Source organism: Ambystoma mexicanum, chromosome 7q (assembly GCF_040938575.1).
Source record: "Ambystoma mexicanum isolate Mex_15411 chromosome 7q, UKY_AmexF1_1, whole genome shotgun sequence".
Classification (NCBI taxonomy): domain Eukaryota; kingdom Metazoa; phylum Chordata; class Amphibia; order Caudata; family Ambystomatidae; genus Ambystoma; species Ambystoma mexicanum.
The window spans coordinates 406,001,994-406,018,449 of record NC_090941.1 but is presented as its reverse complement, the minus strand read 5'-3'; the positions used below and the strand labels follow the sequence as shown (position 1 = coordinate 406,018,449).

Sequence of the window (16,456 nt, the reverse complement as noted above, 5' to 3'; positions counted from 1 at the left end):
GGTGCCCGCTACTCGCTTGTTGCCGTTAAGGCACCTGGGACTCTCAAAGGGTGCTCCCCTCCTTTTCAGCTACTTCGTCAGGTGTTTTTGGTGGCTATTGCAAATCGAATTTCGGCAGGATGTTTCCCGGAGGTTTAGGGCTGCTTTGGAGCCCATAGGCCTGAGGCCATTTTGACAGCGCTCTCTAGCGCCCTCCACTTGGAAAACATTTTTTAAGGGAGGGTTTACTGCCTTGCTTGCACAAATGAAAAGTGTACACTCAATTGTGCCATTATTCCCTTCTTCTTTTCGTCCGGTTTTATCTGCAAAAGGTTGCACCGACTATTCTGTATGGGTTGGCTATTGTGCCTTTTGACATGGGGCCCTGTTTGAACACACTACAGGGTCAGTTATGGAGAATAAAAACTCGGGGCCTGGCCAACTCTCTGCCAAATGTGGTGTTCAGGCACAAGCTGGGTTTGGTTTCCCTAGCAGGGGGGGGCCGTGTGGATGAAGCTGTTAGAGTAAGCTAAACTTCTCAACCCTCCCAACAACTCACTTTATGAAAGCCTGTGGGACTTGCCGACCTTACAGTCGGCAACTTCGATCAACGACTTCAAGGCAAAAATTTGCAACATTTTGCACTTGATTGGGAGAAGAAGAAGTTATTCATGTTGGATTGGTGTGAAACGTGTGATTTGCTGGCTGTGTATTTTCTTTACGGGGAATACGCTAAATTAGAAGGGAGGGGAACCTCTTCAATATGAATCTGTTGGTTGTCTTCATGACCATTAGTCTGGCTTCAGAGCTGCCAGAAACACAGAAACTGCTCTCCTGAACAACCGTGAAGACCTGCTCACCAATCTTGACTCTAACACCCCGTCCGTTCTTATCCTGCTTGATCTCTCTTCTGCTTTTGACACTGTCAACCATGCCATCCTGCTGAACCGTCTCCGTGATAACCTGGGCATCACTGGTCAGGCTCTGGCGTGGCTGACTTCTTTCCTCTCCAACCGACCCGCCCAGGTCCAACTTGGGTCCTTCCTCTCCGACATCTTTTTCTCTACCTGTGGTGTCCCCCAGGGATCCAACCTCTCGCCCTGGCTGTTCAACCAATATCTGGCACTCCTTGCCCACCGCATCGCGGCTCTCTGTCACAACTTTCAGTGCTATGCGGATGATACCCACCTCATTTTCAGGCTACCCTCGGCCTCCTCCTCCTCCCCTTCCCTCATCTCTGACTGTCTCTCTATCATCCAGAAATGGTGTGCCGCCAACAACCTCTGCCTTAATGCCAGTAAGACTGAGATTCTACTCATCGGCACACCCACTCCTTCCTTCCCTGCAGCTCTCTGGCCGGCCTCTCTTGGCCCTCCTCCCACTCCCACCTGCAAGGCTAAAAACCTCGGGGTCATCTTCGACTCTGCACTCTCCTTCTCCCCTCACATCTCTAACATCTCTAAGAAGTCACACTACCAGCTGCACCTCCTTAGAGGTATTCTTCCTTTCCTCTCCTTCCCCCAGAAGCTCACTGTCTCCAGAGCCCTGGTCCTCTATAAGCTGGACTATTGTAACAGCCTATATCTAAATCTGCCTGCCTCCACTCTCTGCAACTTATCCAGAACAGGACTGCGAGACTTGTTCTTGGCCTCAAGCCCAGGGACCGTATCTCTCCAGGACTGAAATCTCTGCACTGGGACCCAGTTGCTGTGAGGATTAAGTTAAAAACCTCTGCATTGTACACAAGGCCTTCTGGGGTCTGGGACCGCAATACCTTAAACTCTCTCTTCCTAAATATCTTCCTTCTCGAGCTCTTCGCTCATCTGCCTCCAACTCCCTTAGGGTCAGTCGCTTCTCCAAGCAACATGTTGGTGGCAGATCACTCTCATCGGTTGGGGCCTCTCTCTGGAACAGCCTTCCTGCCTCCCTGAAACTCGAGGAGAACCATCTCCGGCTCCGGAAGCACCTCAAAATCTTCCTCTTTGCTTCTGCTTTCTGTCCTCCTCTCCCCTCCCCTGCTGAATTTGTGGCTGAAATTGCACTGGTTACCTGGCCACCCTTTTCTGATCTCTGGCCCAGGCCCCGTCAATCGCCCACCTGCACTGCCTCCCTGGCAACCCCTGCACCTGGGGACCATTTTTCTGTATCCCTACAGTCCCCCTACTAGCACTTTTGTCTGCGCTTCCTTGCACTTGCCACTAGCTGGCTGGTTTATTTGTTTTTATTTCTTATTTATTCCAATTTCCCATGTCCTGCATTTTCTCTTCTCCCTTCCCCCACGCACTTTCCTTTCCCCTCGTCCCATGGACTTGCGCGATCTGAATGACACCTGGCCTAGTAAGATCGTTGTCTGTCCTCCCTTGTTTCCCCCCCCTTGCCTCGTTGCGCCTTGGAACACTTGTGTATAGGCGCGTTATAAATGCCATATCATATCTGCACTTATTCCCCTTCCCAAAAGTTTGCAGGATGTACATCGCTTCCACTTGAACCAACTTCCAACTCTTGAGCAGAGGAGCAAATGGGACAAATCTATATCCAATAATCTCAGTGGCTTCTGTATGGAGCATGCAGTTAAAAAAACACTAAAACACACAGTTCTGCCTTGTACAGCCCTGCGGAAAGCAAGGTTGCGCTACTTGGGCTCGACAGAGCTTTCCGAGATGTTCTGGGCCAGACTCATGTGGGGAAACAGGGTGAAACTGACTATGTCTCTCTATGCAAACCTGTGTGTTGTCATGAAAATACTGGAAAAGTTGTAGCTGTGTAGGGCCTTTTGGACCATAAAGCAAGGAAGAAAATGAGTAATTGGGTAGAAGTTTAATGATCTGCATGTTTAAAATGATTTTGTGATCATTTACCTTACGATAGGGTCGGAAACGATTCAAATTGTTTTTATTCTTAAAACTTGATATTTTATTGCTTTCTTTTCCTTGCTCTTTTTTTGCTGTTTGTGATAAAGCCTATTTAAAAAAAAATAGAATCAATGTTATCAGCCACAATGCCCTTTTACCACTTCCATGTCTCCAGTAAAGCTTGACACAGTTCAAAAGAAATCAAACTTCTAGAATGTTAATGAAAAAAAGGTCTTGGTTAACAGTAATGCTTTGTCTATTCAGGTTAGAACTCACAATAGGTATATTTGTCAGGATGAACTCTTAGTACTGTTACTTCTACTTCAACACTCTTCTCGTCTACCACATTTTATCATGAGGACATTCTCCTTGGCCTCATAGGATTCAACTACATTTGAACCACTGATGTCTTGCATCTACTGAGAACCAGATACACCACCAGAGCTTCAGTACTTATATTTTATAGACCGGGTTTGACAAGATTCACTTTAAGGCACTGCAACACCTTCAAATAGGCAAGGCGCTCTTCCTTAGAATATCTCTCTCCAAGAGGGGTAGCCTCTTTGCCTCTCTTCTCTGTTTGCCACCATAGAAACAACCCAAGATTGCCTTTTAGACCCACCTCGTTCTGTCTTCACCAATCCTTGGCAATATAGATTGCGACAACTCCAATAGTTTTCATGAGCAATAAGGTTTCCCTTCCCCAGCTTGGTCTTGACCTCTCTGCCAGTATAATTACCCAGAAGCCTTGATACCACTCTCTTGGCTTTGGGAAATGCTTTCACACTTGGAACTTGAACAAGACTGATCTTCCTTTAGGCTCAGAGTAATTGTTAGACCGTTTTCTGGCTTTGAAAAACACTGCTTTCATTCTCAATAAGGGGATACTTTTGGCTTGGGCAATGCTTGCGCTCTCCAACTCCATATACCGTGTTTAAACCCTAAACAACTTTTATGGGCAATAAGTGTTTGTTTGAATAAAGAGGTAAAGTTCACTCTTCACTTAGAAAACGAATTTAGGCACACATGATCACTTAAGTTTCAGAAGCTTTAAGTGTTTAACAATGGGTTTCACAATGCTCGTTCTGCTCTATGAGAGACATGCAACCACTTCTTCATAACATTTAAGGGCTTAACAATGTCTTTCAATAGCATTTTCTTTCACGCGAGAAAGAGATGTTTCCAATCATACACAAGTATTTATTTCCATTGTTCAATTGTTAGGAAATGCAACTAATGACTTCAGCTCACTTCTGACTACACGCAAGTGAATAGGAAACTGGATACTGTTGCTGGAAGTGCTTGCGCAAGAAATCATAATGCTGGGTTTCACTCACTGGCTTCTGTAACTCTTGCTCTGCGGGTCACACAAATTCCACAACTTGACCCACACCCTTCTGCTGCTCAGTTGTCTCCGGTCCAGCCACTCATTCAAGCAGCCCCTCTCGCTCCCGAGACCTGCGACTCACTCACAGCTCCTTGCCTCAGTCTCTGACATGTTTCCTGCACAGCAACCACGACAATCAGGCTCACCTGGGGAAAGACAGCCCCTCTGCACGTCGTCCGCTGCGCAGCCGCTGCACTTGGTAGAGCAGGACCCTCTCAAAACAAGCAGGTGAAATCTGCTGCATCCACATTCCGGCATCCCTCTTGTTCTCCCACGTCTGCTTGGTTTACCAACACAGTGCCTTCTTCTTTCTGCCTCTACTACTGCTGCACGTACTGCAGTCACATTTGCAGCTCATTCTCGTAGCCTGCACCTGAGGGGGCCTTTTATGACTCCCAGGTTCCTTCAGGTGTGGGCCGTCAGGCTTAATTGCCTGGCTACTGCTACTGCATGCCTCTCCAGCCCTCTTCTTCGCCCCAGTACTTATGGGAATATAGGACTTGTAGGCCCCAACAAAAAGTTAGTTCTTTTGACTTCTGCTGTTCGGCAAACAGCAATCCGAAGAGTAGGATTAAAGGGAAAGTTAAATAGGGGATTTTCCCATCTTCCTGGTCTGTCCCACCCCCCATGTGATCCTCCTGCAGTACATCACCCACAGGGTCGAAATCAGGAAGCGTCTGCCTTGCCCTGGCCACATGAGAAGGGTCCCAGACCAGGTTTCTGGGAGGAAGCATCACTGATTCATCACCCCCCCTCCTTTAGTCAAACTAATGCTGAAGAAGTCCCATCTCTACTGATGAAAGCTAACCCCTATTGTTCCTCATCACACCCTCTTGCTCCTCAGCTAGTCAAGCCTATCGGCATACACGTGCGAGTGCTACTGAACAACTACATTACCCAGTAGCCCTGTAGTTCTTGTTATTCTTATTCCGTCCCCAGGCGCGAATGCGCCGGCGTGAACGGAACTAGCGGGTCCGTGCTGGGACGCGCCGACGTGCCACAATATTTACTTCTTTGCGAGCTTGTACGTATGGCACCCCTAGGTAAGGACTTGTGTATTATACAGGAACATAATATTGATGACCATACTTTAGGCGCTCCCCTCGATCAGGGGTCTGAGTTCCTACTTAAGGTAGCTTTACTCAATACTCGCTCCGTAGTTAAACATTTCTTAGACATACATGATTATATATTGGAACATAAATTAGACGTGTCTCACTGAGACATGGCTTACTGACTCCCATGGACCTACCATTGAGCTGGTGACCCCCCCCCCAGACTATGCTTTTTTCGGGAAACATGGAGAAGGGGCAGTGGGAGGAGGAGTGGCCATTATATGTAATAAATCACTAGGATTCTATGAAGTTCAAATTGAATGTTGTGGGACTGATATGATACATATTAAGATGACATCTAACCCCAACTTTACCCTAAACCAGGTTCTTCTCTATTGACCCCCTGAGGTTTCCGATAGATTTAACGAAGATTTAGTTAACCTTGTCTCTCCTTTGATGACCTCCAACACTGGTCTGGTCATCCTGGGTGATCTCAATCGTTGGAAAGGTGACAGGAGAGATAAGGAAGCTCTGCTTTTAGAAAAAATGCTGGCTGCCGACCAGATCACAATCCATAATGCCAACCCAACACACAATAAGGGTCACATTTTGGATTGGGTCGATAGTAGTAACATACCTGTCGAAGATATTTTGACCACACCATGTATTTGGTCTGACCATTTTTTCGTCACCTGTGTTTTGCGGCTTTCAGCCCTTGCACGTAGAGTGCATGTTCCCATGCACCCAGTTAGAGCTCGAAACTTAAAGAATATAACTACACCTGTTTTAGTAGACTACCTGCATTCTCTGATGACCTTAACCAAGGACACCGACGATCCTGAGTCATTAATAGATAACTATAATAAACTGACCACTGATATGCTCGATAAATTCGCCCCTATGAAAGATAAATTGGTCTGAGATTTACCAAACCGTCAGAGGTGGTTTTCCCCTTCTTTGGTAGATCTCAGAGCAAGTAAAAGTCAGGCTGAACACACTTGGCGCAAAGATAGCTCCATGACCAACTTATTGGACTGGAAGCTAAAAGAGAAGAAGTATAAACTAGAAATTCTTGAGGCTAAGAAAACGTACTACAATAATCGAATCAGCTCGGCAGGAGATCAGACCAAGGAACTTTTCCGCCTTTTTAGATCTTGGGGAAAAACCCACTGTTTGTGGTTCCACTATTAAACCTGCTATTGAGGACTGCGATTGAGTACAGAAAGCTTTTGCGGATAAATTACGCAAAGCCCAAGAAAAAATTAAGCAGGAAACTCTGACCTCCCCATTGTCTACAGTTAAGTCTACATTGTTGTCTAGTATGGCACCACAATCTGATACCAAACTAATTGATACAAAACAAGACTTAATGCCTAACAATGCCACTAAAACTGAACCCGCCTTTGGCTTTACTTTTAAGGAAACCACTGTAGTAGAAATGATTAATATTATGAAATCTATGCATCCTACTAATTGTCCTGGCAAACTTCTCCCATCCAAAATTATTTTGGAGTATAAAGAGCAGTTTGCACCTTTTCTATGCAGATTCACCAATGCCTCCTTTAGGTCAGGTAAAATTCCCCAGCCATTAAAACATTTTGCAGTTTCACCATTATTAAAAAAAAGTCGGACTAGATCCTTCTGATGCAGCCAATCTAAGGCCAATTACGAATACCTTGTTTCTACTTAAAGGAATGGTTCGCCCAAAAATTTTTATTTCAAAATTAGATAGGCAACATAAAAAAAAAACTATTAGAGTTTTTTTTTCTCGAAGTCTCTATGTAAAATTTTGAGCAATTCAAGCTCAAAAATTGAAAAAGCAAGCACATGGGCGCATCCATTTTGTGAAATGGCTGCCCACCTGTGTTGGCTTTTGCGGCACTAATGAAGGAAAAGCCAGCCAGCTGTAGTAAACAAAAGCTACCACAGGGTGGCTTTTCCTTCATTGGTGCCGGGACTTGGAGGACGCGGACCGGAGACTACAGGCAGAAAAGCTGCAGCTGCATCTCGGTAAGTGCTATTTATTTTTTTTTTTTAAAATGAGCACTAGCTGTGTTTTTTTTTTCTAAGCTGTAGGAGCCCAGAAAACTTATAAATAAAACCGCAGCTTTAAAAAGGTTGTATTTATGTTTGCGGTCGCTTTTGAAGTGACAGCAAACATAAATACAAAGTTGTGTTTGAAAAGTCTGCGGTTTTTCTTTCTAAGTTTATCAGGCCCCTCCGAGCCTGAGAAACTTAGAAAGAAAAACCGCAGCGTTTTCAAACACAACCGCGCTGTGTTTCTGCCTAAATCTGCTTTCCCATTTGGGGCTTTAGGGCTCCCCACGATCCCCAAATGGGAAAGCAGATTTAGGCTCCCAGTCTGAGAAACTTAGAAAGAAAAACCGCAGCGTTTTCAAACACAACAGCGCTGTGTTTCTACCTAAATCTGCTTTCCCATTTGGGGCTTTAGGGCTCTCCACAGGGAGCCCTAGAGCCCCAAATGGGAAATCAGATTTAGGCAGAAACAACGCGGCATGTAAACACAACCGCGTTGTGTTTCTGCCTGCCTTGGCTTTCACTTTGGGTGTCCGGTGCACCCATGGGGGAGCACCGGAGACCCAAAGTGATAGCCACAGCAGGCAGAAACACAACGCGGTTGTGTTTGAAAACGCTGCAGTTTTTCTTTCTGAGTTTCTCAGGCTCCTCCGCTTCAAAAGCTACCGCAAACATAAATACAACGTTTTTAAAGCTGCTCCTACAGCCCGGAAAACGTAGAAAAAAAACCGCAGCTAGTGCTTATTTTAAAAAATAAATAAATAGCACTTACGGAGATGCAGCTGCAGCTTTTCTGCCTGTAATCTCCGGTCCCCGTCCTCCGCGTACAGCACCAATGAAGGAAAAGCCACCCAGTGGTAGCTTTTGTTTACTATAGCAAAATTTCACAAAATGGGTGCCCCCATGTGCTATCTTTGAGCTTGAATTGCTCAAAATTTTACATAGGGACTTCGAGAAAAAAAAACGCCAATTGTTTTTTTTTTATGTTGACTATCTATTTTTGAAATAAAAAATGTTGGGCGAACCATTCCTTTAAACTCATAGACAAGGTAGCAACCATCCAACTGCAGGACTATGTACAGATGGCTGATATACTTCACACTAAGCAGTCAGGCTTTAGAAGCCACCATGGCACTGAGAGTGCCCTCCTGGACCTGCAGACCTTTATGCTTTCTAAGCTGGAAGAAAGTAAGTCGGGCTGCTGATGTTGTTGGACCTATCAGCAGCCTTCGACCTGCTTGATCATAACATCCTACTTGATAGAATGCAGTCAGTCGGTGGCCTCTCTGCTAATGCCATAGACTGGTTGAGATCGTTTTTAGAGGGTCTTCGATCCCAGGTACACTGGGGGGGACTGTGCCTCTGAACCACGACTGTTGACCTGTGGCGTTCTACAGGGGGCTTGTCTCTCCCCTTTATTGTTTAATATTTACATCCTCCCTCTTTGCAATGAATTGGAATTCTTTCAGATTTTCTTTTGCAACTATGCGGATGATTTCCAATTGGTTCTTGACATCACTGGTAATCATGACACTGACCAAAATATGATAGACATGGTGTATCAATTGATAAAAAAAGTGGATGTCTACTAATTGGCTCTGCCTTAATGCCTCAAAGACTGAGCTTATGCTATTCGGACCCCACCAGGCATTAACTAAACTGGACCAGGTGTACCCAGTCTTTAGCATTGATGGCAGTGATATAAAAATCGTACAGAAAGTTAAAACGTTAGGCACATTCATGGAAAGTAGCTTAAATTGTGATGCACATGTCGCAGCTATCTCAAAGAGCACCAATTACCATCTTAAAGTGCTCAGACAGGTTGCCCCACTTGTCTCCATCGAAAACCGTACTAAAATGGTGAGAGCTGTCATTCTACCACGTGTGGACTATTGTAATGCACTCCTACGTGGGGCAAGTAAAGCCAACATCCATGAACTCCAAAAAGTACAAAGTAAAGCCATCCGCATCATCTTCCAGATGAAATGTTCAGAACCAATTACCGCCGCTATGAAAAAACTACACTGGCTTCCTGTTGAGGCCTGCATTCGGTTTAAGCTACTTATCTGTCATAAATGCGTCTTTGGGACTGCACCAAATCTAAAAAAGATTTTATAAGTGTCTACCAACCCACAAGAAGACTTAGATCAGTGGAAGATTTCTTACTAGTCCAACACCACGTGAAACTATCCCGTGGGCTTGGCAGAGCATTTCATATCCAAGGCGCTAAGGCCTGGAATGCGTTGCCGGTTACACTGCGTAAGACCAGGGACCTATTCGCTTTTAGGAAACACTTGAAGGCCCATCTCTTCTATTAGTACCTTCCTTTAATGGTAGCCTGCACTCTTCTGTCTCTCGGCGCCTGGATGCCTACGGGCTTTGGCGCGGTACAAGAAAAATAACATAACATAACATATTGCCCCTTCAGGGCCTCTTACTTCGCTTAACTCTTCAATCTGTCTTCAACTCTGCTTGCTTTCCCTATATTTAAAAAACAACGGCCATGGTCATCCTTCTCTTAAAAAAGCAACGGGCTGACCCAAATCTACCGGCTAACCTTTGTCCTGTGCCTCTCCTTCTCCAAAGTGCTTCAAAGGATTGTGTTCACCCATTGTCTCAGTTTCTTTGACCAAGACCACCTACAATCAGGTTTCTGCTTCTGTCAATACACAGAAAATGCTCTCATGAATTTGTTCATCTCAATCACCTCTGCTAAAAACTCCAATCTATCCTCTATCCCAACTCTGTTTGATCTGTCTCTACTGCCTTTGACACTGTCGATCACTCTGATATCCTTAATACTCTTTTTTTCTTAGCATTCACAACCAAGCCCTTGCCTGGATTGAATCCTACCTGGCACCTCGCCGGTTCTCGGTCTCTTGGAGCAACAACATTTCTCAACTTGCTCCTCTAACTGTTAGTGTTATGCAAGGCTCTGTCTTAGGTCTGCTCCTCTTTATACTCTACACCTCTGCTCTTGGGGTACTAATCTCCTCTTTTGGGTTCTCGTACCAACTCTTTGCAGACGACACCCAAATCATCTTCTCTTTTCTTGAACTCTCCTCTGATCTATCAACATTTCCAACTGTCTCTCTGCCATTAAATATTGGATGGTATTGCACTCCCTGATGTTAAACTCTACCAAAACTGAGGTGCTCTTCCCTGCCAAATGTGCTCTCTCATCTCTTCATCTGCTTATCTAGTTCCCACCTGATACTCTCCCCTACTTTTCTTTGGCTAGAAACAGTTTCATCTATGACCCTTCTCACACCTTCTCTTTCATCTCCTAAACTGCAACAGCAGCTCGCCTCAACCTCCTAAATATTAGGAATATCTGGCACCTCCTTCCTTTTAACACCGCCAAGCATCTCTTAACCACTCTTGTCTTCTCTAAACTGGACTACTGTGCTAGCATCCTCTTTGGTTTCCCCAACTATGCTTTCTGTCCTCTCAACAAGATCATTAACTTCGCTACCAAGACTCTTTGAACTCCCTCACTTCACAGGTACTTCCTCGTACATTCATTAGGCTAGATGGCAGATGATGCAAAACCGCGCCAGATTTATGTTTCTTCTCTTGGTTCACAAATCCATCCATGCTAAGGCACAACCCTATCTAACTCTACAAGCCTTCTTGTAATCTCTTCTCTGCCTCCCCAACTATCATTGTGGCTCCCCCTCCCTGTGCTTCCTCTTGCTTCCGGTTTTTCTCTCCTTGCTCATGTGCATGCAATTATCTACCCTCGACATCCGAGAAACAATCCACACTGATTTGTTCAAAGCCAAAATAAAAGCCTTCCTCCTCAACTCCTACTTACCCTCTTAACCTACCTATGATCTGCCTTCTAGCTAACATTTTTCCCTCGACTCTAACCTGCCTGTGTCCCTCTCTTTCTCTGCCTCCACTCTAGCACTTCATCCATCATGGTCCCATCCCAAGCACAACTGGCCATACCGCCAACTTACTTTTCAAAATGTCTAATGTTGATTGTCTGTAATCTATGTATGTCCACTTATGTATTGTCCCTGATGACAGTTCTATTTACATCCCCAAAACCTGGTCAGAATGTCCTTCAAACTCATCCCATGTTAAGAATCTCGCTGCTTCCCAATAAATCTGATTTAAAAAAAAATCTTTTGTATGTACTTTTGTGATCAAGAGAGTATTGTTCCTTTGTGTATGTAAATAAATAAAACCTCCAGAGTTATAGACTCCAGATAGATAATCTTTTAATTTACTATCGTGTGCATAGTGCAGTGAGACAGTGGGCCTCATTACGAGGTTGCCGGTCCGGCAACAACGGTACCGGTATGCTTGCCGGTACCGTTGTTACCGGACCTGCAAACTCTGAGTTGTGCTCGCGGGTGCCTTTCATTCCGCCTGGTCTGCCCTGGCAGAATGAAAGGCACCCGCGACCACAGTAAGCATATAGGACCGGCACCGTTATGAACGCTGCCTGTGCTACAGGCATCGTACAGGCATCCGGCACCCGCAAAAGGGCAATTACCGGGTCCGGTGTTGCCGGAATACCCCGGTAATTGCCCATTTGCGGGTGATGGATTTTCATGCTGGTATTGAGGTAGCCTTGCCGGTAAAACTTGGTGCCCTAAAATATGCAATGGGCACGGCTGAAAAGCCCTGGCTAGTGGGCCCAATAGAGAGGGGGAACATGCACAGGGGACACAACCAAAGCCTGTGACCACTGGCCATGGCCAAAAGAAACACATTGGGGGAACATATACAGTGGGCACGGCCGAAGGACTTGGCTAGTGGCCTGGTACTGTTGTAAAATATACAGTGCACACGGCCATGGGTGAAAGCCATGGCTATTGGCACAGAAAAAAACGATGATATAACAAAACCCTTGAAATTCACAAAAAAAAAAACCTTAACATTCCTGTTGCAAAGCTCAAGAGCACATATATATTAGAGAAGGGATTTGCAATAACATACAAAATGGCCTTATGGGGGACATAGCATAATGGGGGACATCATTGGGAATGCACCGGGTTAAGACTTTTCAAAGGCGCTGAATTTCAAGGGTTTTGTTGCGATAAATCTGGTCAATGTAACTAAACTTTAACTCAAGTTTCTTCATTGAATTTATATATATGTTTGTTTGTTGAAGTTTCGGCTCTACCTGACATTGTCTTGTTTATCCTGATTTCCACTTATTGTAATAGTTAATTGTACCCCTACACCAAACCTTGCTTTCTAAGTCTAAACCTCACTTCTCAGCCTATGCTACTCGAGAGTTTGTTTAGAACCAAGAGTGAACGCCCTTGCTAATTCTACTAGATTGGCCTTCCAAAACCCTGCACCAGTAGTGGTTTTGAAATGCCCTCCTGAAACAATCACTGAAGCCCTAGATCAAGGCATCTGTTGCAACATCCTCTTGTGCTTCAGAGGCACCTTTTTCATTTTTGTAGACCTGTTTTTCAGATAGGTTTTTTTGATAAGTGTCTTTCTTGTGCACCTTTTTATTCTTTTTAATTCTTTTAATTAGGTTTTCCAAAACAGCATTGTACATCTTAATTTGCAATAAAAACCAGATAAGCTGTACTGTCTACCTCTATCAATAAAGAAGGGCTTGGATAATATGTGGACTCCATGACAGGACCTTCATTTTTAGCACCATGGCCAAAGTCTTACTCACACTGTTGCATCATCATTATATGTATAGATATCGTCGTCCTATTCATGTTTTGTTGAAGAACCTTGACTAGTTTTGGATAGTTGGAACCAAATCTCGTGTTGTTTGAAATTATAATGTAGGTGCCCAGGCATTACCAGGCCTTTTTCTCAGGTCTAAAGTTAAGTCCGACAATCCGTGGATCCAATTGTTTTCACTGATGTCAGTATTTATACTTTCCTTAGAGTAGTGTTAAAAGCTGGAAATCTCTTAAAAGCCTTCCACAACTTTCAGGAGCTCTAAGAAGTAAGTTAGGACAATTGTCATACCCACCAATACGTCATGAGTATTTTGAACATGGCCCATCTATTTTCCCTTGCCTTTATCTTTCTAGTGAAGGAGCTCAGCTGTTTGGTTAAAAATGAACATGGGTTAGGAGGAGCTTGGCAGTTGAATGGTTGTATGTACCTGGCTGATACCATTTTAATGTACTGTTATTCCATAACTTGTTTTTCTAAGACTCTGTCGATACATCAGATGAGGATAGAACACATGTTTTTCCTTTTTCTCAATAACGTGGGCATTCGTCTTGTGTTGTCCAATCTTTGCCTGATCTTTATAAACATATTCATTTTGTATAATATGTACAGGTGATGGTTTTCCAGCCTGTTCACCTTTGCAAAAACGTTGGCATCTATTTTTATTACTGCTGTTGGTTTGCATGATCCACTTTCTGCAAGGTCTTTTCCTGTTTTAGGTGTTAAGCTTACAATACTGTTCTTCATGGGATCCGGCAATATCTCCTCTTGCACAGAGTTACGTTAGTCATTAGGTCAGAGAAAAGTGGTTAGAAGGTTTTCTAAAAGGAACACGTGAAGCCAGAACATCTATTACTCTTCAACACTTGTTTTGATTTAATTACCTCCTGTTTGATTATATCAGCAATTTATGCCCAAGAGTGATACTGGAAGTTGCATTGTGTCAAGGTCATCCGTTGATTTCTGTGTAGCATTCTCTAAAATAGAGCATGTTAGGATGTGCGGACTGTTTGTTTCCTTTACTCCCTTTTCATTTATGTTGACGTTGCTTTCTTAATCCTTCGGACGTCATTCTGCTGGGGTATGGTGTTTGCTGCCTTGTTATTTTGCACAATTTTTTTCAATCTCAGTGGCTTGCTTTCTCTAAGATTAGGAGAGCAGTCTAGCCCTGATCATGATAGTGTTCATGATAAGGTGGCGTTGCCTATCTTCAAATCTCCAAGTTTGTCCAGTAAGAATTTGCAAAAAAATAGATGTTTTGGCAGTATGTACGATGCACATGAAAAGAATACTGCTGCTTCAATGATGGCGGTAAGCCTGACAAGTTCGGAGCCGTGGAGGAAGGAAGCGAAGCCAAACCAGGAGAAATGTCTGGACATCCTGCCTTTCAGTCCTGACTGGAAAGAGGGACACAAGAAAGCCAACCGCGCACACCAGAGCCAGGTCGAGAGCATGGCTCTGTGCTGACCAGAAAGACTGTTTGCACAGGTATCGCTGCTGGACAGAATGAATGCAGCATTGTACGAGGAGCAAGTAGAGGGCAGTGAGGCCAAAACCGAAAATCTGCACACCTTACAAAAGGGGGAAAAAATTGACAACCAAAACAGGGCTGAGCAGGTCTGTATCCCACGCTAGGCTGAGAAACGAATACCCCACAAGAGGGGGAAAGAAGCGACAACCAAACCTTGACTGAACAGGCCCATAGTCCTTGCTGAGGTGAGAATCCAAATACCACACGCAAGGGTGAGGGAAGCAACAACCAAAGCAGACCTGAGCAGGCCCCAGCAGGCCTGTAGCCCTCACTGTGCTGAGAATCTGAATACCCCAAAGGGGGTTAGAGATGCACCAACCAAAGTAGGGCTGAACAGGCCCGTAGCCCATGCCAGGCTGAAAGTGTAAATACTCCACATGGACGAAAGAGAGCCTTTTTGTTTCTGTGAATATGGACCTACCCAGGTCAGGAGAACCTGTTAAGTCTAACCAGGAGAATACAACCTAGAAGAGGGGATGAAGTAGGAACTGTTCGGACTTTCTAACAAGGCCATTGTTTAGGCCAAAAGGAAAACTGAAAAGACATTTTTTGTTGGGACCACTAGAACAGGCCGAAGACGGGAAACAACTTTGCAAACTCATTTGTGGGGGTCAGAAAACCAGCCACCACTGATTTACCTAAAGGAGAGCCACTCTATCCTAAGCTAAAACTTATATTGCCTTTTTTTTTAATATATAGTGTAGAGAAGATGTTAGGATATCGTAGGTGTTGACATGGATTCCCTGACCAGCACCCGTTTGTTGTTTTTTAAGAGTTGGGAACCTGTTTTGGAAGTAGGGTTTAGAGGAGGTATTATTTATTTTAATAAAATATGTTTAAACATGTCCTCTTGTCCGTCTATGTCTGACTTGCCACAAAAGTGATGCCCAACAAATAATCCCAAAAACCTAATGTATAAATGCCCAGCCCTAATCTAAAAACCATTTCAAACCTACTTTCCTGGGAAATCCCCTCCAGGGAGTACTCTCAGTTCTGACCTCTTCATAGTCTCTTGGCTTTTCCAGCCTTCTCCATGGTCCTTCTGTTTTATACAATCAGTTTTTTCATGGGGAATACGGGCTTCCTTTCCCTCTACCACACACACCTTTATCTCCCCTGTATACAAATTTTATTCCTCCCCATGCAGTCGGAGTCCTTGCTAAGTAGTCAGTATTGTTACCCACCTGTCTGGGGACTCTCCTTATTAAGGGTCAAATTACCATCCCTTCCTCTTTCTTAGCAATTTCTGTGCCAGAACATTTCTGTGGGTGCAACCTCATTCACTCTGCTGGTCCTTGCACGCAATATGCTTCATGGTGTCTGGCACAGCTTCTGCTGGATATTTATTAGCAGGTAGGCTACCTCATCCCATGTAACGGTCTCCCTTTATCTCCAGGGAGTGGCAAGTAACACATCTGCTTCCTCCCCGATTGGGTCCCTTTCTGTTTTCCTCCAGCCCTTCTTATAGTTTGCAGCGGTAGGTGTTTCTGTAAGCCAACCCAGGACTGGTCCTTCACTTGGGCTGCTGTATTGGGTCCCTTGATTGGCCCTTTCTCGATTGGCATTTTATTGGTGTCTCTTGATGTGATTATTATTCATTATGCTTGTATTGGGTAAGGGGCAAATTGTCTTAATTACTAGCTGTGTTGTCAAATATAAACCTTGCCATCTGTCCCATCTTGGAATCCCCCGTGTGTGTTTACAGTTCTACTGTTGACTGGGAAACCTTCCTTGTATTGAATTTGCAGGTACATTGTTTCTGCTAAGCGTTTGTGGTTCTGGTTTCACTTCACTTCGCAAACTTGAATGTGAAGATCCACTGTGCTGTTTGAGATCGTGGCATTCCCTTAAGGGTAAATATAGTACAGCATCTCAGAAGGGGTGATGAACCCACTGAATACTGCTCCATCCACCCTCTGGGAGGCACTTCGATGAGCGGTCGGAC

At 44.5% G+C, this 16,456-nt stretch overlaps 1 protein-coding gene across 4 annotated transcripts in view; it reads left to right on the top strand.

Annotated features, from left to right (window-relative positions):
- TDRD3 (tudor domain containing 3) overlaps window positions 1-16,456 on the top strand; it is a 1,496,528-nt gene that overhangs the window by 994,681 nt on the left and 485,391 nt on the right. The gene's annotated exons all lie outside the window — the stretch shown is intronic.